At 36.0% G+C, this 26,005-nt stretch overlaps 1 pseudogene; it reads left to right on the forward strand.

Annotated features, from left to right (window-relative positions):
- Nucleotides 1–554: 554 nt before the first annotated feature.
- Nucleotides 555–26,005, forward strand: part of LOC119515496 — a 132,191-nt pseudogene continuing 106,740 nt past the window's right edge.

A 26,005-nucleotide genomic window follows, 5' to 3' on the forward strand; every position in this document is an offset into this window, starting at 1 on the left:
GGCAACCTCTTCAGAGACTTCACCCAGCCACAGGCCAGCATGTCTGGGGGCAAATATGTAGATGCAGTGGGACATCTCTACACTGCTCCCATCCGGGAACAGGGCAACATCTACAAGCACAACAACAAGGCCATGGCGGAGGAGATGAATGAAAAGCAAGTGTACAATGCCCACACCAAGGAGATCGATCTGATGAACTGCGACCCCAAGCTTCTCAACAATGTCATGGTCAAGGGCACCTTGGGCTACACTGGTGCACAGAAGCTGTCGGTATACATGGACCTGGTGATCACCGAGGAGGAGCAGGAACTCAGCATCTCTGACATGGCAAGCCTTGTGGTGTGGTGTATGGCTGTGGGCATCTCCTACATTAGCATCTACAACCACCAAGAGGCAGAACTCACCATAAAACATCTAGAGAACAGACAGAAAATGACCAAAGCAGCAGTTCCAGAGTCTGAGTGACCATAGAAGGACCTCTGCATTATATAAGGAAAACCTTGATGGAAAAGCAGAGAAACTGACTGAGAAATTGAGGTGAAATGTAGTCAATCATGACCACTCCTAAGGTCGGCTCCTGTGCAGTGGCCAGATCTGGCAGCTAAGAAGCAGCACACCCCTACTTCAGAGAGATGGAGAAGGCATTCCTCTCATCCCACAGCTTAGGGCTCCTGAATGGGTACCCGGGAGCCAGTAGATTCATTTTATCCACATACCAAGACCTGCTGCACTGCCTAGTGCCCACCCCCACCCCTAAGGCAGGCCACTGCAGATGCCTGGACTTGGGGGAATCTGGGAATCCCTCCCCTGGGAGAAGAGGGGGATGCAGAGCAGAGCTGATCTGACAGTTGGCTGCTGAGAGAGACATTCTGGTCCTGCTGCTCGATCCTCTCTACACAGGTGCTCAGAGCACTCACTGCATACACAAGCAGAGCTGCAGGGGTGAGGGAGCTGCATTGCAATGTCAGGTGCCCTTCCCCAACCCCCGAGGTGGTCTTGCTGTCCTTTGAAAAGCAGTGCACTCCTGGGCACAGCTGGCTGGTAAAGTTGAACCTCTGAGTCCCATAGCCCAAAATCTTTCCACATAGGAGTCCAGGAATGACCAGACCCAATGCACCTACAAGCTGGAGTCTTCGCCATGTGCACAGTGCCCACCCCCCAACCCCAGAGCTGGTGGCTCCCAGCATGCCCTGGGGCCCATGGCCTTGACTGGACTTTCACCTGGTCTGAACCATGCCCAGCCATCTGCCACAGTCAGGGAGAGGTAGGTTGTGGAAAAGACATGGCACAAGAGTGCCATCTGCTGGAACTACTGGGAAAGTGCAGTCTGGAAAGCTGTGTTTCTGCCCAGACTCCAACAGACTTCTGGAAGGGGGTGAACCCCCTGAGTTAGGTGCTGACCTTGGACTGGCTGGGAATTGCTGACAAACCAAGTGCCAAAGGAGACTTTCAATGCAAACCCAAGCAACAACAAAACATTAGGTGAGCGAGGGAAACCAACTTTCTTTTTTTTTTTATTGATAAGTTGGACTTTATTAAAAAAAATTTTATAATACATTTTTATTGTGAAATTTAACATATATATAGAACAGTGTTAACTTTCAAAGTATGATTTAACAAGTATTTAGCAAATTGCAAAGAATGTTATGGATTACAGTTCCACAATTCCAATTATTTCCTTATTGTGATATATATATACAGAAAGGTGATAACTTTCAAAGTACAATTTAACAAGTAGCTATAGAGCAAATTTAAAAGAATGTTATGGGTTACAGATCCACCATTTCAGTATTTTCTTCTAGATATTCTAATACCCAGTATCAAAAATATGTATATGCAAATATATATATTTATATAAAGATTCAGTATTCATAATCCTTTGTTAAATACCATCCTGTCTGTTGCTACCCCTTCCTCTCATTTAATCACTTTCTCAATCTTCAGGGATGTCTAGACAGTGACCACCCTAATTTGTTCATATTGAAAAGGGGTGTCGACATTATGGGAAAGGGGGTCCCATCAGTTGATGTTCTTAGAGAGGCTGGCGCCTCCAGGTTTTAGGACTTGACTGGGATGGGATCACTCTAGTGGATTTAAGATTCTGAAAAATATATTTAGTGTGTTAAACTTTTATAGTCACAGATAGGGACCTAGGTATTTCAGGACTACTGTTGGTTAGGGTTGGCATACTGTGGTCATTTGGGATATCTAGCTGGAGCTTGCATAAGAGTAACCTCCAGGATAGCCTCTTGCCTCTATTTGACAGTTGGGAAACCAACTTTCAAAATAACCTTATCAAGATAGTAAAATGCCAAGAAATCAGCAAAAAAATCACAAACCACGTGAAGAAGTGAGAAGATATGGCCAAGCCAAATGATCAAATCAAATTAAAAAGCCAGAGGAGATGCAGAATTTGAAACAACTAATCAAAGATGTTCAAACAAATCTAAATAACTTCAGTGAGTTGGCTAAAGAGAGAAAGGATAGGAAGAAGACACTAGAAGAACATAAAGAAAAATTTGAAAGAATAAATAGAAAAATAGTAGATCTTGTGGAAATGAAAGATGCTGTAGATCAAATTAAAAATCTACTAGAGGGCCTCTAACCTCTCTTTTCTTCTGAGAGCGGCCACATGTTCCCCTTTGCATGTGTACTTAATATGCTTTCTGCCTGCTTACTCAATCTGTGCTGTGCCCTTGAATTCTTTCTTGCGGCATAGCCAAGAACCTAGAAATTCAATGCAACAACATCTTTTGGCAAGCCTGCCAGGAGACACTTTTCCTCTCTGACCATCTGGACTGGTGAGTCATGGCTATTGACTAGAAGACTTGGTCATGTACTTTCACCTATCTTCTTGCTTAAAACATTGTTATCTTCCCTGATGTCCTCATTCAACTCTGTGTCCCTGTGAACCTGAGGACTCTGACCTGACCCTCCAGGACATAATCTTGGTCTACTCTGAGTTCTCCAGCTCCCTCTTTGGAGGTGGTAGGAGCTTGTTTTCATGCTGTGCAGATCCAGGGAGTCTCAGAGCGATGGGTGATATTGCCCTTGAGAACTGACAGGGACTTCTTTCCATGTCATGCAAGAGTTCAATGGAAGCCAAATCATGTGCCATTTCTCAGTCTCTCCCCCCATCCCTCCTCGGTATATAACCAGAAGATCTTGGGGGTATATAACCAGAAGTTACAGTGTTCACCAAAAGATGGAAACAATCCAATGCCCATCACCAGATGAGTGAATAAACAAAATGTGGTATATACATATGGTGGAATATTATGTAGAAGTAAGAAGAAATGAGGTCCTGAAGCATGCAACAACATGGATGAATCTTGAGGACATAATACTGAGTGAAATAAGTCAGACACAAAAGGACAGATATTGTTTGAGCTCACTAATATTAACTAACTAGAATATGTAAACTCAGAGTCTTAGAATGTAGAATATAGGATACTTAGACAGAAGCTAGAGAGGGAGAATGGTTACCTAATATGTTCATAATGTATAATGAGGCTGAACTAAAATGTTTGGAAATAGATATGGGGTGAGGGTATCTTGTTATTAATATAAAGGATAGTGCTGTATTGTAGGTGAATTTGGTTGAAAGGCGTTGTTTAGAGCCATGTATGTCACCAGTTAACACTACAGATTTAAATAAGTTCTTGCATGAACTAGTACAAATGTGTGACACTGGTACAAACAGTTAATAATCAAGCATATATGGGGAAAAATACCTATTGCAGGCTATGGACTATAGTTAATAGTAACACCTTAAAATTCTTTCATCAACAGTAACTGGTGTACCACACCAACACTAGGGGTCAATAATAGGGGGAGATAAGGGATAGAGGGTGTTTTGAGTTTTCTTTTTTTGTGTTTATCTGATAATTGTCTTTTTGGAGCAATGAAAACAGTCTAAAATTGAGCATGATGATTGCACAACTGGTTGATGATACTGTGAGACAATAATTATATACGTTAGATGGAAATATGATATGTGAATGTATCTCAATAAAATCTGCAAAAAATTTAACCAGATCAGAGAAACAATATGGATTGTGAGACAGATAATAATACTAATACCTAAAATTTACTCAGTACTGATTGTGTTTAGGTACTGTTCTAGGTGACCAACACGAATTGTCTCATCTTTAAAACTCTTTAAGCACACTGACACTGATACTCTTCCCTGTATAATTATCTCCTTTTACAGGGAAGAAAATGAGACTAATTTAGGTTCAAAAACTTTGCAGTAAGTCTTTAGGCCATAGTTCTGAAGGCAAGGAAGAAAGTTAATAAGTTTTTAAAACAAGTCTGTTGAAATGAGTTGTTCTACAGTGTAACTACAATAGCTATAAGGAAGGATGAAAGACAATGTGAAGGATGTCATTATCAGATTCAACAGCACTGTGAAGGTGCAACACATTTAAGGAATAAAAATTTTTGAGTGAGAATATATTTATATTATATGCATTTTCTTTGCCAGAATATGCTTCCTTCTTTTCCTGAATTATGTGGTCAAGCGAATGATAGCCTTTATCCTAGATGGGTTTGAAAAAAAAATCAAGATAAAAACAATTTGCAGATATCTCAGAACAGACTCATTTTACCAGATTGTTCTGCAGGTGATGGTTTGGTTTCATCTGAATAATTTCCCCCAATATGTTTTTAGTAGAGATGATACAATGCAGTTCTTCAGAGAGGTCTCTTAAGAAAAAATTAGCTTTGTCCTTACCTATATTTCTTAAAAGCATCTTTCCATCCCTTCTTTTTTTTTTGTAGTTTCTCTTCAAATAGGCACAAAAGCAGCATTGAAAAACCTGCCCACAGAAAATTCTTGAAAAGTTTCAAAGAACATTTTCCTATGGAAAAGAAACAATAACAATGAGTTCATTGTCTGATTTTTGTCAGATATCGTCTTTTTTTATTAGAGGAACACTTAGGGAATAGCTTCACACAAACAAGACTTAATTAGAAATATGAAAACCTACACTTGAAGTAGATGTTTGAAAGATGTTAAACCTGACACATTTTCTTTTCTACCATGAAGTCCGTGCTATGGCATACAGGGTGTTTAATGAATATCTATAATTTTGAATAATATTGAATGAGCAATATGACTTTAATTGGATGCAAGTTTCAACTATTTCCATATCTACGTCAAAATGCAATTTATACAAAGTTTGTTGTGGATAATCAGATAAACATAATTTGGTCAAACAACATGTAAGTTGCAATGTCAGTAATGATCACATACTCTTCTGTTTAAGACCCTGAAATGACTTCACATTTCACTTTGAGGAGGTCAAAGTTCTCACAGTGATCTTACATGATCTAGTACCCTGTGGCTTCTCTGATCTCAGGTCCTGCTACTCTCTTTTCACACACTTGGCTCCAGACCCGTTGGCCTCTTTACTGTCCCTCAAACTTGATACCATCCTACATTAGGGCATTAATACCCACTGTTCCTTCTGATTGGAACTTTCTTCAAAGCATCCACATGGTTAATTCCCTCTTCTGAAAACATTTGCTAGTAGACACTGTAAGACCAACTCTGGCTATCTCATTTAGATATGATCTGCCACTCACTCACTATTCCTGTTACTCCTCATCTTGCTCCACTTATTATTTATTCTATGTCAATTATCGTCTTCTAACACACTAGAAAAGCTACTTACGTATTATCTCATTTTAAAAGTTTATGACTTTCTGCTAAAATATAAGCTCCTGCAGAGCAAGAATGTTCACTGTGTTCACTCATGAGTCCCAAGCATCTAATTCAGTGCCCAAACAGTAGATATAATTCAGTGCCCAAACAGTAGGTACTGAATTAATATTTGTTCAATGAAAGAATGGATGAATGAAAGTATCTCACTTTCTACAACCAAATTGGTCTCTAAACAGTCATCTAGTTTTTCAGAGCTACAATGTAAAGAGTCAATAACTTCTCTAATTGGCCACTCCTTCACCAGGGAAACATTAATAAATATAATTCCACCAGTGTTTATTTTTGCTAAGTGTTTAGAGCAATTACTAGTGAAAAGCTATATTTTATTGTTGAGATCTGATGAGTGTTACCTTATAAAATGTCAAGTTAACAGGATGAAGTCGGCTTACTTTTAAGTCATAAACAGAACTATTGCCTTTGGTAAGAACAGATGCCAAAGAAGGGTATCTAAGTCTCTAAGATAGTGAGAACCAATACAATTATTTTTTGAAACTATACCCGCCTAATATTTTAATGAAAACCCTCAATGGCTTGACCCTTGTAAATTCTCAATACATTTTTGTTGTTACAAGAATTCATTTCAAAGTACCCTTTCTCTAGTATCCATGGAAGTGCAAGATTTCTGAACTTTAGCTCTTGAAACTTATGAAGAACTTTGGTGGCATCCTGTTCTTTTCTGCCCAATGAAGAATTTTGGCTAAATGATTTCAGGGCTTCCTTTCAATAGGTTTCCTATGATTTTAACTCTTGTACTAGATTACAGAATTCCTTGGAGAAATGAACACTGGGAAAAAGATTAATGAGTTGGTTGTGTTTTTTTTGTTTGTTTGTTTACAAATTGCTGTGTCAATTTCCATTTCTCCTTAATTTGTGGCTTAAGGAGATGTTCCACTCACTTCAGTTGAAACTAAAACACCACATTAAAAGAATCTCATCACTTGTTTTTCCTTGTTTTAGTATTATAGCCCAAAAGGAAACAGTTCTTTACAGTGGACAGATATTAAATGCCCTGCAGAATTTCAATGACAAGGAAACAGTAAATTCTTATATATTATGGTCTGTGGCCAGTGTAATACTGTGTTACAGGGTGTTATTGTATCTAGGAAAGCAGTGTGAACCAAAGATGGAGTGACAAGCCTTAAATTGGATCTAGCTTTTGGGGATTTAATGGAAAACTTCTATAATGAGAGAAAGTTATAGAACATTTAATTGAAAACATCTTTCTTTAACAATTATTTTTCTATACTCCTTTTGCAATAACACTGAACTCACATATTTGATTCGGAACATTTTCCTTGCATCTTATTTAGTTAGTCAAAGAAGTTGTAATGCTGCAATTGAAAATATATATTCTCCTATTGCCGAGTTCTTTCAGTGCTGTTCAATCAGGAGGGTTATTTGTTGAATATCCACACAACTACCACCATGTCATGAATGCCTGTTAATGATCACAATTACTCATGAGATTTCTTAAGATTTGATAATCCATGCTGCTTCTCTGATATAGAAAGTAGATTATAGGGGAAAATAACTGCATTAGGATCTTCCCACAAAAACAACAGCAGCAAAAACCCCAGAGCACACTTGCCCCTAAGTTGTCACTCCAAAATTCACCTCCCCATCTGACGGCAAAGTATTCAGGATTGCTGATCTCTAGAGACTGATTAATAAATTAATTCAATTAATATTTATTTCTTTTTCCAGAAACTATGATAGGCTCTAAAGCAATTCTGTCCAAACAAATTCTCTGCAATGATGAAACTAATAAATCTGTATTATCCAATACAGTAGTCACTAGCCATGTGTGGTCATAAGGACTTGGTATGTGATTAGTGTGACTGAGAAACTGATTTTTTAATGTTGTTTAATTTTAATTAATCTAAATATAGATTCAAATGTTTACATGTAGCTAGTGGCTACCACACTGGACAGTGTAGCTCTAGAGCAGAACCAACAGGAGCTCTGCCAGCAGAAACTTCATTGTCTAATGGACAACTAAAGCCTCTTCTCCAACTGTGGTTATTTGTGTTGAAGTGGAAATCATTGACAGCAGTGAGTATCTATATCTTGATGATAGGTTAGGGAGCAATGTTTTCATTTAAATACTTGTAGTAAGTATCAGTTGCGATATATATGTATACACCTGTAAGAAACATATTAAAAAGTATCAGAAGTTGCTCCCCAGGAAAAAGTCTTCTTCTGAGTACCTTGTATTTGTAGGTGTTTCGCATGAAATTTTTCTTTTAAATGGGAAGCTTTCAATGGACATAATGGACATAAAGCCAGGTATTGTGAGGAGACAAAAACATTGTGTTTGTATTACCTCATTTTACCTTTCATCATTTTCTCAGTTAATATGTACAGTACACTTCATTACACAGTTGAAGCTCAGTTTTGTCAAGAAGGAGAAGCAACTGAGCTTATCCAAGCTGCCTATTGGCTGAAATGTACTTCATTTTTTAGTTAATTGATGGAGTAGATGTTGTAATTTTGTAAGTTTGGGCTCATTCTTCAAGGAATTAAAAAACAGCACCAACAAAACGTCAATGATCTAATTAGAAAAACCAAGGAGCAAGCTGAAAGGGAAAATTAGAAATCTGGGTAGCAAGAAATACATAATCATATCAGTAAAATGGGTCAAATGCATTAGAGCAAAACATTGAAACATTGGTTTATTTGGATATGCTAGAACTCAGAGACACACTGTGACACGGTGACCAAAGATCAGAAGCTGAAAACCAGTGCCTTAACACCTGGAAAATTTTACCAATTTTTTTTTTTTAAATCAAACAAAAGTGTGGATATATGTTTTCTTTCACTCACATTATTTTCTTTGAGAAAGGAGCATTCAGCTAGAGAAGGTCCTCAAGTATATGACAACATGGATGAACCTTGAGGACATAATGTTGGGTGAAATAAGTCCGATACAAAAGGAGAGATATTATATGATACTACTAAATGAACTCTGAAAAACATAAAACAAGTGTCTTATGTTATAGAATACAGGGGACCTAGAGATAGACAGCAACTAGTGAAGGGGGAACAATACTCTAATAAGAACAGATAATGTATTAAGGGTAATCTTAATCATATGGGAATGCTCAGAAATGACTATAGTTCGTTAATTTTCTTGGGGTATAGTAGGAGCATATTGGAAGCAAATGTAGCAATGTAGCTTTTATTTATTTTATTTATTTATTTTATTTTAGGATATTTGTTTTTCTTATTCCCTTGTTTTGTATGAAATGTGTTTTTTTTTTTTAATTTTTTTGAGAAATAAAGTTTAAAATAAAAAGAGAGAAAGAATCAGAAATAATTGCATAACGGAGTTGACCAGAATTTGGTAACTGTTACTTATATCCTTCCACTAGGAAAAGATAAAGAAGTTCTTGTGTTCCTCAAGAAAATTGAAGACAATAATTGGTTTAATTAACAATATTAGGGGTAGCATGCAAACAAATTCAGAGTGTGCTGATATAATTGAAGAGGTTTTTTGTTTGATACTATCAATACCCAATGAGGTAAAATTGATAAATCTTGTTGTCCACATTTCCTTTTATAGAGAATTAAGTGTATGATTTGTTCAAGTTTCCATATCAAATCAAAATATGTCACTTTTATTCTTGTGAAAAGGAAAAAAATTAATAAATAGAAAGGTTTTTTCACCATTCCACCTACACAATCAAGTGCTACTTCCTAATATTCTCTAATGCTGATGTTTGTCTTATGTCAAATAAACCTGATTAACACAATAAATATAGACTTGAATATTTAGGAAATATAGAAGAGGGGAACTACATGAAGTTTTCCCTTTTGTGTGTTTTGCTTTCATTATTTTGTTTGTTTGTTGATTCCCACCCCCCACCCCCCACCTCCAGAGCAGTTGTGGTATGTGTGCATGTGTGTGTGTGTGTGTGTGTTACTTGTCTTTCTTTGGTTAATAAAATCAAACCCAGCGCTAGATTTGTGTTATTCTCAGAACTGCTAATTAAAAATTTATGTTTTTCATCAAGATATAGAAAACTTAGTAAACCATGATCCTCTGAAATAATAAAATAAGATGATGGGACTTTAATAATTATATGTTCATTTTTAAAGTGACAGTCAAATTTGTTTGCATGGTGGGGTACTAAATGCCACTATTCGTTTTTTTTTCCGAATTCTCTATAAATTTGTATTTGAAATGCTCCAATTATCTAATGAAATCATTTGAAAATTATTTATTGAAATTAGTAGTTTCCACAAAACACTCAGTTCTCCCTTTCATACTGTCAGTGGAAATCTGATCTCCACCAACTTTTAATGTACAGCAATGAATAGCTCTGGAGATAATTCTTTGGCCTTCGGACAATTTTTCATAGCAGAGGGCAGTGTTGTTGAAATTTAAATGATGCTGTGTTTCAGGTCAATGGTAATAAGCAAGATCTACAAGAAATTCCTTATATATTTTTTATTAGCTAAATATAATCATAAGCACTTGATGCTAGCATTACTCCTACAGCCTTCATGTGAATTATAAATATCACATTTAAGTTTCTCTTTAGGGGAGAAACAAGATTTCTGCTGTGGATGAACAAGAAGTGAATATAGTTAAATAACATGATCTGTTTACCAAATGTTGTGCCATCTGAAGAAAGCAAAATGCTTGAAAAATGGGAATTGGCTTGACAACTCATTATTAAAAAAAAAAAAAAAGTTGTCTTCACTATAGGATGCATTTTTGAATGCAGAATTAACCTAATAGCCCACTGTCAAAATAAAGCTTCTAACTGAATGCCCAATTACTCAGTCAAGAGACCTCCACAAATTATGTGGGCAAAAGCCTCTGTAAGCAGACTTATCTGAAGGTCAACTCATCTGAGGTCTGTGATGCAATGGGAGGAAAAAAATACACAGAGAATTCAAAGTATCCATGTTTCTATTTCCTTAACTTCAAACTGAAGCGCTTGTTTTATCTACAATTAACCTCACATCTATCCCAATTGATTTTAATTCCAACAGTGGAGTCACATAGAGATCATGTCTACTTTACGTAGCAGAATTTACTCTAAAACCTAAGAAATTCCACTAGCAATTCAAATAAGTCAAGAGTAAGTAAACAATCCGTTTTAAGCTTGCTCTGAATTAAAATGATTGCCCTGACCTATATCACTAATTGCTTTATGCATGACCTATTGTTCTCTGTGGAAACCAAATTTTTTGTGAGGAGAAAAGCTGGTAATGCATCTAATTTCAGTAATGAAAGTGCTGACTATGCCACCTAACTCACCTGATTTTATGTATGCATATATACATAAACATAGCATCTTTAAAATGTATTTAAGTAAAGCCTTTAAGAATTGTAATGAGGTCACCAGGCAAAGAAAAAAGTCACAGTCTGTATATTATACAAAGCATAAAGCAAAGTTTCCTTTTTTTCAGTCCCTATGCTAAATAGCTTCTGGATAGGGAAGACCTTAATTCAGTGTACAGAAAATAATCTTCACCTTCTGTGGAAGCCTCCATTTTACCTGGGTTAAACTTTAACCTGCCTGCTTTTATTTTATTTCAGTCACTCAAATGCAGAGGCAAACATAAGAATCCATTTTATAAGATGTGGGCACCTCAGTGACAGTAATAATAATCTATAGGCGTTCCATTTCATCTCAAATTGACTAAAACCACAGTTGGTCCAGAAGATCACTTAGATCTTGAGAAAATAGATAGTTCCCTTCATACAGATTACCAAATAATCAACACTTGTATAAGGAAATCAGTCATATCATTGATCTCAAGAGTCAAATTGATGCTGTTCTGATCTTGACTTTGCTTTTGCTTGTTGGGTCACCCTCTCTCAATTCCTCATCTCCAGATGGATAAAACCGTACTGCCAATTTTTGAAGGTAAAGATTAGTCAGATAATTCCATTACAAACTCTTAGAAGAGTTCCTGGAAAATAGTTAGCACTTGTTAAATGTTAATGAAAAACTTTGTGGTTATATTGTGAACTAGACAAGATATACCTATTTAATCAATTTCTTTTATCCTTGTCTTCCAAATATAGCTTCCATGTGCTCAACCTTAGTTGCTTTGTTTTAACTAATTGATTTTAGGAGTAATCTAGTTTTAGTGATGTACATAGATATAAATCATGGGATATTTTATATTCTAACCCAGGGATCAGTCCAATGTTTTCTTTTAATGGACAGATTGTGAAAAATTTAGGCTTTGAGGGTCAAGTAGTCCCTTGCAACTAATCAACTCTGCCACTGTAGTACAAAGGCAGCCATAGACAATAGAGATGATCGGAAAATGAGTGGCCTGGCTGTGTTCCAATAAAACTGTGTTTATGGAAACTGAAATTTTAATTTCACATGATTTTCATGTGTCATGAAAAATTACTTGACTTCTGATATTCTTTTCAACAACTAAAAAAATATAAAAACCATTCTTAACTAGCAGATCATACAAAACAGAGCTGGCTGGATTTGGCTCTCAGGTCACAGTTCACCAACCCCTACTGTAGCCCATAATTTCTACTAGGACTGTTGACTGATATATCTTTTATTTAAAGAAGAAATCATGTATAACTCCTTTAAAAAAATACTTGACTGTTTAGTAGTCAATTTAATGAAAATGTGATATTATTGACTTACTATTATATGGTATTATTAATAATAGTTTACAATGTTAAATATCCCTAACACAGTTTAGCACATTCCTTAGTTTTATTTCTCTTTAAGTGTGGAAATAGAGTAAAGAATATCTTTAGACATTGGTACTGAGGTAACTCATGGATAGGGAATTCTGGCCTGATCAATTTAATGAAACATCAACCCTGGAGTTGTCAAATGACAGAGCCCATGGAAGATCCTGAGGCTAGATGATGGGAAAGACAAAAGGTCCGACCAGAAAGGACAGTCAGATCTTGACATAGATAGGGAAAAAGATTGGATATGTATAAAATGACAGGAGATTTCAACTTTAGCATCCAACACTGCCTGGTTAATTAATTATGTGGCTTTATTTGAGAATTTGGATTATTTAATGTAGAGAAATTAGCAAAGAAGAGATTACCCAATAAATAAAGGGACTCTTACTCTACAGCATTTCCACTCTGCTCTTTGAGGAGTCTCTTAGGGATTCTACGAATATGTTAACTACCAACTGATTCAAATGTTTCCTTAGAGATCTTTAATGTGGGGAGTCAGGAAAGGAGATGAAAATACTAGGAGATGAAGGAAAAGGAAGACTGACAATGTAAGTGGGGTCTATATAAACTTTATTTGGGACTTCCAGGGCCTAACAGTCATTGAAGACTATTGAAGAGTTTGACTTAAGCTCTGCTGCATTAACTTTGCATAGGTTCAAGTTAAGAGTATAGATAAATTGCTTAAGAGAACATCTAGAGTTCACTTAAAATAGGCAGCAGTAAACTGCACCTCAGAAGCCCAATCCACCTACCGCCTGTTTTTTTAAATTAAGTTTTATTGGAACATTTCCATGCTCATTCATGTATGTATTAGTTATGGCTGCTTTCATGCTTCAGTGGAAGAGTTGACTTGTTGTAACAGGACTGCACGGCTCACAAAGTCTAAAATATTTGCCATTTATTTTTTTCCAGAAGAAGTTTGTAGCCCCCTGCCCTAAAACTTTGCTACTCCAAGTGTAGTCTGCATAACAATAGCATTCGTATCACGTGAAAGATTGCTAGAAATGCGGAATCTCAGGCCTCACTTTGAGCCTACTGAATCAGAATCTGCCTTTTAACACGATCTCCAGGTGACTCAGGAGCACATTAGTGACTGAGAAGCACTGCCCTAAAAAACATTTTTTTTTAATTGGCAAATACATGGAAAATGGAGGTATAGGGAGACAAGATGTTTACTATTTTCTGGCATCAACTGGTGAGGATTAGACCCTAAGTGTTCTCTTATGTAGTTTTTAAATCTTGCTATTCATAAAGTTGATGTTAAATAGTCCAAACTCAAACTTCTGATGTAGAGACTATTTCAGGAGGCTAAAACCATGGTTAAAATATTTATAGCAATGAAATATTCTAATTTGTAAATTATCATCTAATGAGTCTTAGAGAAAGATGCTCTTTAAATTATCAATAGGCAATGAATGTACTAGACTAGCATGTTGTTCACATTCAGAGACTAATTTAAATGCTCTTAAGCTGCAATAGTAATATTTTTAAAAACTGTTTACAGTTTTTTTTTTTAGTTTAATCAGTGGAGAGTTTATTTTTAAACTTCATTCTCTTAATCAGATATAGACAGAACTTGGCATCTTACTTGGCACAGGTATATATTTAAAAGGATAATAAAGAAATGCACTTTTTTGACTAATGGAAATGTAGCCCTATTTAATAGATACTTCATATTTATTATTTTATTAAGTTTAGTTCAGCATAAATGCATATTTTCAATGTCATGAATACATGGCATGAATGATGTGACAAGTAATTTGCATTTATATAGCACCTTTCATATACTTGGGATCTCAAAGCAAAGCAAAGCATAAATGCTTGTGTAACTTTACAATTAAGAATTCACTTCTAATTACTCCTACTTAAATGTGCAGTTTCTTTTTAATCACAACATTTTTGCACTGTGGTTAAGTGCTCTGACAGAGCATTAGGCTTATCTCTAAAGCACGCAAATTTCATGACTCAATTTTGTAATGAAGGCTACTATGTTTGCCAGGGGAAAATGGTCAGACATGTAACACCAAGGATGAATTTGAAAACATAACTAAATTTAAAAAGCATCATTTTCTTGGATTAGGCAATCATCCATATTACACACAGATTCAAGTCTAGCCCTGGAGCATGAACAAGGTTCCGGCTCAGATACATTTCTGCTATAACACTAGGAAGTTAAGAGATGAGATCCGAAAACAAGGTTGTAAACGTATGCTTGCCTGTTGTAAATCTGCAGCTACTGGAGCTACAATTGCTAACACATGTGAGATTCCTAGTTTTCTTGTATAACTAAGGGACCAGTAAATAACATGGTGTTAAAAATTTTGAAATCTGCTCTGAGCAGAAAGCACAATTCAGCTGTACCATATGGTTCTGGAGGGTTTCAGCCTCATAAATGGAGCTGAAGAAAGAAAAGCAATTCTGTGAAGGTGGCTGTAGCTAAAGAGAAGGCCCTGGTGACAGCCATCTACATAACTGGCTGCAGTAAAGCAGGGAGCTCCATTTTCAAAAGCTGATTAGAAAGAAGATTTACTAAGAACTGATGGCAAACTGGGGACCAATATAAAGCAAATAGACAAGGTATGGTTTCTGCACCTTGAAAGACTGCCAATAGCAGAATTGTGTGGACCCAGAATAAAACAAATTTCAAAATCCACAGTCAATCATGAATAATTATGGTAAGCAGTTAGAATTCTTGGATTTTCCATTGTGAGGAAAATAACTTAAAAATTGACTGTCCATTTAAGACACAAATATTGAGCCCTTTCAAGATACTGGGTATTGAGCTCATCTGCAATGATTAAAATAGTAGTAACAACAACAAGCATAGTCTTAAGGGAGTGTTAAGAAGTAAGATAATGCTTCCTACATGCAGGAAAGTCACAGGATAGAGGGTAGAGAAGAAAGAACTAAGCAATGGGATGTGTGCTTTTTATGTGCAGTGTTATGAGAGCAGAGAATAGGGAATATTTAATTCTGTTAGTCTTTGGGGAACATCTCAGAGATGCGATGACATTTCATCAGAACTTGAAATACCAGTAGTACTCTATTAGGCACAATATCAGGTGTGTGGGGGTGAATATCAGAGAACAGAAACATTCAAATATGAATATTCACACAGATTGTGTAACCCTTGACTTCATAAGCACTAGGAGTACAGGCTCAAAAGGCAAAAATTCTCTATTCATTTCTAACTCTGACTTTGAACAAATTAACCTGAGTCTTAGTTTCCTCGTCTTTGTAAAGGAGACTAGAACAAAGTAATGTTATGAGGACTTAATAATTCTTAATGTAAAGCAGTCAGAATTTAAGAATATGACTAATGTTCAGTAATTGTTAGATAATTTGTTTCTTTTCCCTTTTATTTCTGTCTCTTTTTAATTAAAGCTAGAGCTATTCTCCGTATATGGTGACTGGCACAGCAAAATAATCCTGGTCTGCGCTTTAGAAAGCCTTCCTGCTGCTAGCTCCAAGGGATGGCTCTGACATTTACGATAAATAAACACAATGCCCTCACCATCTTTAATAGACTAGCCTGTTTATTTTCCCACTCACATTTCCCATGACACATATTTAATCTTTACAATAATCCTATGAGGCAGGTAATATTACTGTTACCCCAACATTACAAATGAGGGAGCTAAGGCTTAGAGATAAAAAATTTTGTGCAAGTTCAGAGAACCAGCAGCTAATAAATCCATGACTGAAACTTAGATGTTCGAATTAGAGACACCAACTCTTAACCAGTTTACTGATGTGTCCTAAGATAGAGTTGGGTCCAAAATAATCAATCACCCCTCAAGAATTAAAGCATAAGGGAAGATTGGCTTCCATTTCCAGCAGAATGGATGGTCTAGGAGTTCTGGAAGACTCATCTAGCTGAAACTCCTAAAATTCTTGTTTAAAAAACAGCTTTTTAATCACAATGAAGAGTTGTCAGAAAAGGAAGGAATCTGCTGAGCTCATGAAGTACTTGAAAGCAGCGATTCTAGGAGATAAAGATCAACAAAACTCAGCTTTCAACATGGAAATTTTTATTGAATCTTGGCGATCTTAAGCTACTGTTTTGACAGCCACATGGTGCAGAAGACAGAAGGTAAAACTTAAAGCTCACCAAACATGGTACGTCTAATAGGCAACTTCCACATACAACTAAGGCTCCCAAAGGAAATCAAAAAAGAAGTGAAGAGACCACATGATATTGGCTGTAGGCTCACTTTATAACCCACAGTACAAAGAGCCAGAGTGGATGAAAAAATATTATATTAATTAAGAATGATGATAAGTTAAAATCCATTTTCCTAGTTTCTTCCATGCTACCAATCCATGGAGCTATGGATCCAGAGAGTAGTTTTCTCTCACTGGCCTCCATCCAAATTCCTACTACAAGAACACAAGATTGTAATTGTATGGAAAGGCATTTGAACCTCTCATGTAGACTTATTGACTAAACATACAAATTTTTGACAGCAACAACAAAATACCAGGAAAAAGTATCAATCTGCAGTCTCACCCATCATTTTTCTGACCCAGATCTCGAAATGTTCACCTGAACCCAATATTTTGTTTCAGAGTTGATGGTCTTAATCTAAAGAAATGCTGGGAGTAAAAATCAATTCTGGATCAAATGCAGCCTTTATATTATCTTGAGTAAAGAAGACAGCACCTCATTCTCACTGCAATATCCATCTTCCCATTTTTGTTCATTTTATTTTATCTTTGTTCATGAAATTTCAATTCCTTATTTCCTTGTCCTCAGGGACCAGATAGACCAGGTGAGAGATGGATCAGGAGGAGAGTCTCAGAACAGAATAATGGGGTTAGAGAGCAACCTTTCCAGTGGTGGAACGCTGGACAGGAGATCAGGCAGAACAACCACAGGAAGCGACTAAGTGTGCTAAGGGGGAGAGTAGGGAAGAGTGAGAGAGAAAAACAGTACATTTTCCTTACAGACCAATAAAGCACAGATATATCTGTCAGGGAGCTAAAAACAGTTATACATCCCTCACACCAAAATCTTTAAAGCTGCAAATCTTTCATAATAACAGCATCCTGCTTCTCTTCCCTTCTAGTCTCATTCAAAGGCTCCCTTCTGTGCTTCTATAGCCTCAAGTTGGCTGGCTAGAGCAAGATTGCTTATTAAAGATATTAATATTAAGAAAAAGTATTTAGATAAGAGAAGTTTGTTAAAAGAAAGGCTTTGTAGATTTCCAAATAAAGGAGTATGAGGACTGTGGAACAAAGGAAGTTCAGTGACAGAAAGCTGCCTGATGGACTGGAATTTAAAATGGAAGTCAAAGTCAAGTTGTAATCTGGATCACATATGGGTTTTATTTATTTTTTAAGTAGTCTTACTTTATTGAAAGTATTCCCAAAGAAACTGCTCTTCTTTTGACAAACCAGTCTTAACTCCATTAATTAACTCAAAATCCATTTTTCTCATGCAATATGTATTTTGTACAGTTCATTTTACTCAGACATTCATGATGAAAACTACATCTTTTTAAAACCTAACTTGCCCAGAACCCATAATTTTTGGTCCCCACTTCATTTTTACAAACTTTGTATTGAAATATTTAATTACCTTATTGAACAAATATTGGTCAATAATATTTTAGACACACAGAAGTACACAAGGTTTATGTGTACAACTCCATGATTTATAATCAAGTGCAACCACTACCCAGAGTCCTCATTTACTTATATTTTCATTTTTAAAATTTTATTGTGACATAAAGTTTCCATTTTAACTATTTTTAAGTGTGAAATTCAGTGGAAATAATTACTTTTACAATGTTGTACTAATGTCACCACTATCCCTTACCTAAGCTTTTCCATCATCTCAAACAGAAACTCTGTACTTAATAAGCAGTAACTCTCCATTTCATCCTCCTTCAGTCCCTAATAATCACTAATCCACCTTCCAGCTCTGTGAATCTGCCCATCTAGACATTTCATGTAAGTGGAATCATACAACATATGTCCTTTTGTGTCTGGCTTATTTTGAAGTCAGAGAAACATACTTTTGATTCCTGGTTCTATTGTTTTCTAGATGTAGGATCTCTCTTTTCTCTTTAGTAAAATGGAGATAGTAAGACCTTCAACAAAAGCTTTTCTAAGTGCAGTAAATGAGTATTTTTTTTGCGTGAAAATTACCTTAAACAGCCAGCCCAGGAAACGTTTAGTAAATATGAATTTACCTCCTCAACATTCAAAGGAAAACTGAAGGCATGACTAGGAATGTCCAGACCCAGTGATCAGCCTTACAATTTTACACATCAACAGCTGATACAAGCACCACATTATTTTCACTCATGGCCACAAGTTTCCTACATGTGTACAGAATTCTCTTGCTGTTTTGGATTGTTGCACAGCTGTTTGCTATTGTACAAATCACTTCAGTTCCCCTTAAGAATAAAAATTGCTTAAAAAGAAGCATAATACAAAATTACATCTTCAGGGGCTAGAAAACAAGACTAATTCTCTATGTTATACAAGAAGAAATCATTATTTCTCATTCCTTAGAAACACTGTAAATGTTCTTTAAAGTAAACACCTTTCTGCATTATTATGTGGGGTTTGTATTTTTAAGTGTACTATTTCTTTCCTTCCTCCCCCCCTGCTCCTTCCCTATCTTTCTCCCCCTCCCCTCCCTTTCTTTCTGTCTGTCTTTCTCATTTCCCACCATGCACTATGTAATATGGGCTACAGAGTCAGGCACACTTGATTTGATCCTGTCTGATCAATTACTGTCTTATCTTGGAAGAGTTACTTCACTTCTTTGAGCATCAGTGTCCTTATCTATAAATGAAGATAATATTCTATACGGCTTAGTTGTGAAAATTAATGAGGTGAAATGAGAAAATTGCTTTGCACGCTATATGGCATAAAGAAAATGCTCAGTAAGTGTTAGCAACGGTTCATAGCTATTATTATCTGGCAGGAGAAACACAAGTAGTAATGCTAAATGTCAATTAATGCAGAATTTGAGTTCCCTTCAGCTCCCTAAGGAGTTAAACTGATAGAACTGTGGCAGTTTTGAGGTTCAAATCCAACTGCAGAAGTTTGAACATGGATATTTGGATCTGATATTGAAAAGTCAGAGACATTTAGGATATATATATGAGAAAAAACTGGCCAAGATATTTTAAAGATTAAAGATTTGAAGGCATAATTTTTAGTGAGAGAGAACTGATTTGTTTCATATATTCTTTTTTAAAAAGCTCTATTGAGATATACTTCATATTCTATACAGTTCACCAATTTAAAGCATATGTCATTGGATGTTAGTATATTGACAAATACATGCAACTAATACTACAATCATTTTTAGAACATTTTCATCACCTCAAAAAGAAACTCCATACCTTTTGCCTATCACCCTCTTAGCCCCTATCCTGTATCAGCCCTAAGCAACCACTAACTTACTTTGCCTTTATAAATTTGCATATTCTGGATATTCCATATAAATGGAATCATATTCTATGTAGTCTTTGTGATTGGTATCTTTCACTTAGCATTATGTTTTCAAGGTTCATTTATGTTGTAACATGTATCAGTACTCCATTTTCATGGCCAAATAATGGTCTATTGTATGGTTTTACCACATTTTGTTTAACCATAAGAGATGGACATTTGGGTTGTTACCACCTTTGTGCTATCATGAATAATGTTGCTATAAACATATACGTACAAGCTTTTGTTTGGACATATGCTTTTTTTTTTCTTGGGTATGTGTTAGAAGTTGAATAGCTGGGTCATGTGATAACTATATTTAATTGTTTGAGCAACTGCCAAACTGGTTTTCAAAACTGCTTACCCTTTTAATTCTCACCAGCAGCATATGTGGGTTCCAGTTTCTCCACACCCTCATCAATGTGTTATTATCTAACATTTTTATCCTTGCTATCCTAGTGAGTGTGAAGTGGTATCTCATTGTGGTTTTGATTTGCATTTCCCTGATGAATAATAATTCCAAGTGTTTTTTAATGTGCTTATTAGCCATTTGTGTATCTTCCTTGTAGAAATATCTATTCACAACCTGGCCCATTTTTAAATTGGGATATTTGTCTTTTCATTATTTAGTTGTAAGACTTCTTTATATATTCTAGACTCAAGTCCCTTATCAGATATATGTTTTGCAAATATTTTTTCATATTCTTTGAGTTGTCTTTTTACTTTCTTGTGTCTTTTGACATGCAAACAATTTTAATTTCATGAAATTCAATTTATTGATTTTTTTTTTTTTTTTTTTTTTTTTGCTCTTGTGCTTTCGGTGTCATATCTAAGAACCCATTGCTAAACCCAAGGTCATGAAGGTTTGTCCCTGTGTTTTCTTCTAAGAGTTTTATAGTTTCAGCTCTTCCATTTAGGTCTATGATCCATTTTGAGTTAATTTTTGTATATAATGTGAGCTAGGAGTCAAACTTCATTCTTTTTGTAGGTGGTTTTTCAGTTGCTCCGGCATCATTTGTTGAAAATATTTTTCTTTGTTTCTCCATTAAAATGGTCTTGGTACCCTTATTGAAAATTAGTTGACCATTGTTTCATATGTTCTTAAATATGTGCCATTTTAAGAAGCATACAAGCAGTGTGTTATCTTTTCCAAAATACACATATTCAGAATCACACTGTCAAACTTACTACATAGCTAGCAATCCTCAGGAAGACCTTACATGGGCCTTAAGCATGTTCACTGTATGTTTCTTACTCTTCCTACCCAAAATTCCAAGACAGACAAAATAATGAAAACATTGACACATAGTCTTTTTAAAATAAAAATTGAAAACAGCTTTTAATGGAAGACAGGGCTTATTGATGTAACAAAACGTTTGTGTGAAATTGGAAGAACTACGCTTTAAATGTTGTATTCTTCATTTGCTAATTGGGTGACCTTGGACAAGATGCTGAACTTCAGAACTTCAGTTCCTTTGCCACCTTGAAGTGATACGTTAGAAGCAAAAGGAGATGTGGATGAAAGGACTCTAATAATGATCCTAATATGACTACTCCTTTTATATGCCATGGACACATCCACCCAGTTGCTACAGACATGTGTATATTGGCATCTGCATTACTGCAGGATTTCTTCCCCACCATCTATTTTTTTTTTATTTTTTAAATTTTTTAATTCAGTTTTATTGAGATATTTTCACATACCATACTATCATCCACAGTGTAAAATCAATTGTTCACAGTACGATCATATAGTTGTGCATTCATGACCACAATCAATTTTTGAACATTTTCATGACTCCAAAAAAATAAAAATTAAAATAAGAATAGAAATTAAAGTAAAAAAGAACACCCAAAATATCCCATCCTTCCCATCACCCCTATTATTCATTTAATTTTTGTTCCCATTTTCCTACTGATCCATCCACACTTTGGATAAAGAGAGTGTGAGCCACAAAGTTTTCAAAATCCCACAGTCACACCAAAGACACGGTGTTTTGAATTCTTTTCAGAGTAACTATATTGCTGAGAAACATAGTTGAACATCAGAATATGTTGATGTATTACCATAAATCCAAGTGGAGTGGTCACATTTCCCCACCCCTATACTTTTTGTATGCCTGCATTATAACATTTACCACATTGTACTTCATTGAATTATTCCCATGCCTGATTCTTTTCTGAGGGAGAAATTTCATGCAAGGAATGTGGCTTTTCTTTTACTTTGTGTCATATCTGTACCTTTGCATGGGGCTTTGCAGATGCTTGTTCAACCAACATCTATTGAACAAAAGAGTAAGAAATTGTTTCTAAAGACATTAAAACTGCCACATCCACAAATGAAAGTTGTTAAGGCTGATGATTTGTAATCAATTAAGTTGACCCTAAGAGACACCTGGAGATTGGAATATTATGTCCTTTTACCTGTGAAGAGTTTGTTTAGTTACCTCTGACTTCCCCTTTCTGTCAGCAACATGGTGATTAAAAGCTATGGAGTCTGCAGTCAGATTTGTCTGAGTTCAAATCATGACTTCACTAACTAGTAATTGAGTGATGCTGGGCCTGTTTCTTAATTTTCCTGTGCCTTATCTGAAAACCAAGGATTAAAAAAGTGTATAGAACTATTGTGAGGATTAAAATGGGATAGTGTATGTAAAATGTTTGGAGCAAATAGTACAATAAATACTCAGTAAATTTTAGTATGCTATGCTATCATCAATATTTTAAGAACAAGTATAATTAGGCTTCGTATTTACAGGTTAATTTATCAAGTTCTGGTTTTGATTATGACACCTCCTTACACTTTAAAGAAACTTTAAGCAATCTATGACTTCATCTTTACAGCCCCGAAGTTTTGAAATAGATTTTGACTTGAACTCCTGCACAAAATGATAAATCTTCTGTGCAGAATCTCCTTCCAAGGCTGCTATCCAGCTATCATGTTAAGCAGTGGAATGAAAAGGACAGACAGGGGATAGTGGGCCGGGAACCGAGCCACATGGTGAATGGAAGGAGTAGTAAATCGGGCATCACTGTGGTGTTAAACAGCATGCATCGAGCCAAGCGGAGAAACAGTTCCATCAGCTTTGCCAGCAAGGTGAGGCCCAAATAAGTCACATCTACTTAGTACAGTCTGAGTATCAGTGTGGCAAAGCAGTTAGAGCAATAACTAACTGAGATGAACATGACATTGCACCTGGCTCACAATATCTCCAAGAGTACTTTGTTACACCATTTCAAGTGAATCCAATAGAACATGTTGTTCTCTGCAGAAACTGTGATTTTGGAAAACACGTTAGGGTTCATGGCAAAATTTAAGATGAAAATTATCAGGAATGTTATAAACAAACAAGAAAGCATTAATAAGTTCATAACTGGAAGCCATAATAATGGGCAATTGTACATCTTTCTTTTTAATAACCAAAAAATTGCTTAATACGGGGAAAGGCAAATCAAGTAAACTAAGCCCAGCCCAGTAAGTACTCAGAAATGAATAAGCATCAAATGTGTATAATGAACATTAAGATGTGGCAAGTACTTTTTTTTTTTTGAATGAATAAACAAAATGTTTTATTTTAAAGAATAGAATATTTTTCAGCTGGGGAAAGGAAGTTCTGATACATGCTACAACACAGATGAACCTCGAGAACAACATGCTGGGTCAAACAAGCCAGACGGAAAAGGACAGATATTGCATAATTCCACTTACATGAGTGTTTTGGTTTGCTAAAGCTGCCAGAATGCAATATGCCAGAAATGGATTGTTTTTTTCAATGGGGATTTATTAGTTTACAAATTTACAGTTGTAAGGCCAAGAAAGTGTCCAAATTAAGGCATCAAGAGGAAGAGACTCTCTGTGAGGAAAGGCTGCTGGCATCTGGGGTTCCTCTGTCACATGGGAAGGCACATGGTGATGTCTGCTAGTCCTTCTCTCCAAGGCCCTGGTTTCTTTTATTTTTTTTTTTAATTCATTTTATTGAGATATATTCACATACCATGCAGTCATACAAAACAAAGCATACATTCAATTGTTTACAGTACCATTACATAGTTGCACATTCATCACCAAAATTAATTTTTGACATTTTCATTACCACACACACAAAAATAATAAGAATAAAAATTAAAGTGAAAAAGAGCAATTAAAGTAAAAAAGAACATTGGGTGCCTTTTTTTTTTGTTTTGTTTCATTTTGTTTTTTTCCTTCCCCCATTTTTCTACTCATCCATCCACAAACTAGACAAAGGGGAGTGTGGTCCCTATGGCTTTCCCAATCACATTGTCACCCCTCATAAGCTACATTTTTATACAATTGTCTTCAAGATTCATGGGTTCTGGGTTGTAGTTTGATAGTTTCAGGTATTTACTGCTGGCTGTTCCAATTTTTTAGAACCTAAAAAAGGTTGTCTATATTGTGCATAAGAGTGCCCACCAGAGTGACCTTTCTGCTCCCTTTTGAATCTCTCTGCACTGAAGCTTATTTCATTTCCTTTCACATCCCCCTTTTGGTCAAGAAGATGTCCTCCATCCCACGATGCTGGACCCAGATTTCTCCCCAGGAGTCACGTTCTATGCTACCAGGGAGATTCACTCCCCTGGGTGTCAGATCCCATGTAGAGAGGAGGGCAGTGATTTCACCTGCCAAGTTGGATTAACTAGAGAGAGAGGGCCACATCTGAGCAACAAAGAGGCATTCGGGAGGAGGCTCTTAGGCAAAATTATAGGGAGGCCTAGTCTGTCCTTTGTAGCAACAGTCTTCCAAAGGACAAGTCTTGTGGTAGAGGGTTCAGCCCATCAAACCACCAGTCCCCTATGTCTGTGAGCACATCAGCAACCATTGAGGTGGGGAAGCCCAACACCCCTGCATTCTCCACCAGCTACTCAAGAGGACTCTGCATATTTTTTTCATTTTTTTATTAACCCTTTTTTTTAAATCAACTATATAAAAAAAAATTTTTTAAAAGCATACAATAAAAAAAAAAAAAACATTTCAAACAAACCATAACAAGGGAGTAAGAAAAAGACAACTAACCTAAAATAACTACTTTACTTCCAGCATCTTCCTACTCTACTCCAAGAAAATAACCTAATATAGCAACATTTCTGTGAACTTTTTCCTATCATACCCATCAGAAATTAACATACCATAGTCATTCCTGGGCATTCCCAGAATGTTAAATTTACCCACAATAGCTTATCTGTTCTTATTGGGTTATCATTCCCCCTTCCTTAATTGCTCTCTATCACTAGTCCCCTACATTCTACATTATAAACCATTTGTTTTCCATTTTTCAATGTTCACATTAGTGGTAACATATATTTCTCTTTTTGTGCCTGGCTTATTTCACTCAGCATTATGTCTTCAAGGTTTATCCATGTTGTTGTATGTTTCATGACATCATTCCTTCTTACAGCCGTGTAGTATTCCATCGTGTGTATATACCACATTTAGTTATCCACTCATCTGTTGAAGGACATTTGGGTTGCTTCCATCTCTTGGCAATTGTGAATAATGCTGCTATGAACATTGGCGTGCAGAAATCTGTTTGTGTCACTGCTTTCAGATCTTCCGGGTATATACTGAGAAGTGCAATCGCTGGATCGATGGGTAACTCTACATTTAGTTTCCTAAGGAACTGCCAGATTTCCAGACTGGCTGAACCATTATACAGTCCCACCAACAATGAATAAGAGCTCTAATTTATCCACATCCTCTCCAGCATTTATAGTGTCCTGTTTGTTTAATGGCAGCCATTCTAATTGGTCTGAGATAGTATCTCATCGTGGTCTTAATTTGCATCTCTCTAATAGCTAGTGAAGCTGAACATTTTTTCATGTGTTTCTTGGTCATTTCTATTACCTCTTCAGAGAACTGCCTTTTCATATCTTTTGCCCATTGTATAATTGGGCTGTCTGTACTATTGTCATTGAGTTGTAGGATTTCTTTATATATGCAAGATATCAGTCTTTTGTCAGACACATGGTTTCCAAAAATTTTTTCCACTGAGTTGGCTGCCTCTTTACCTTTTTGACAAATTCCTTTGAGGTACAGAAATTTCTAAGCTTGAGGAGCTCCCATTTATCTATTTTTTCTTTTGTTGCTTGTGTTTTGGGTGTAAAGTCTACGAACTGGG

This window comes from Choloepus didactylus, chromosome 1 (genome assembly GCF_015220235.1).
Source record: "Choloepus didactylus isolate mChoDid1 chromosome 1, mChoDid1.pri, whole genome shotgun sequence".
NCBI classification, from domain to species: Eukaryota; Metazoa; Chordata; class Mammalia; order Pilosa; family Megalonychidae; genus Choloepus; species Choloepus didactylus.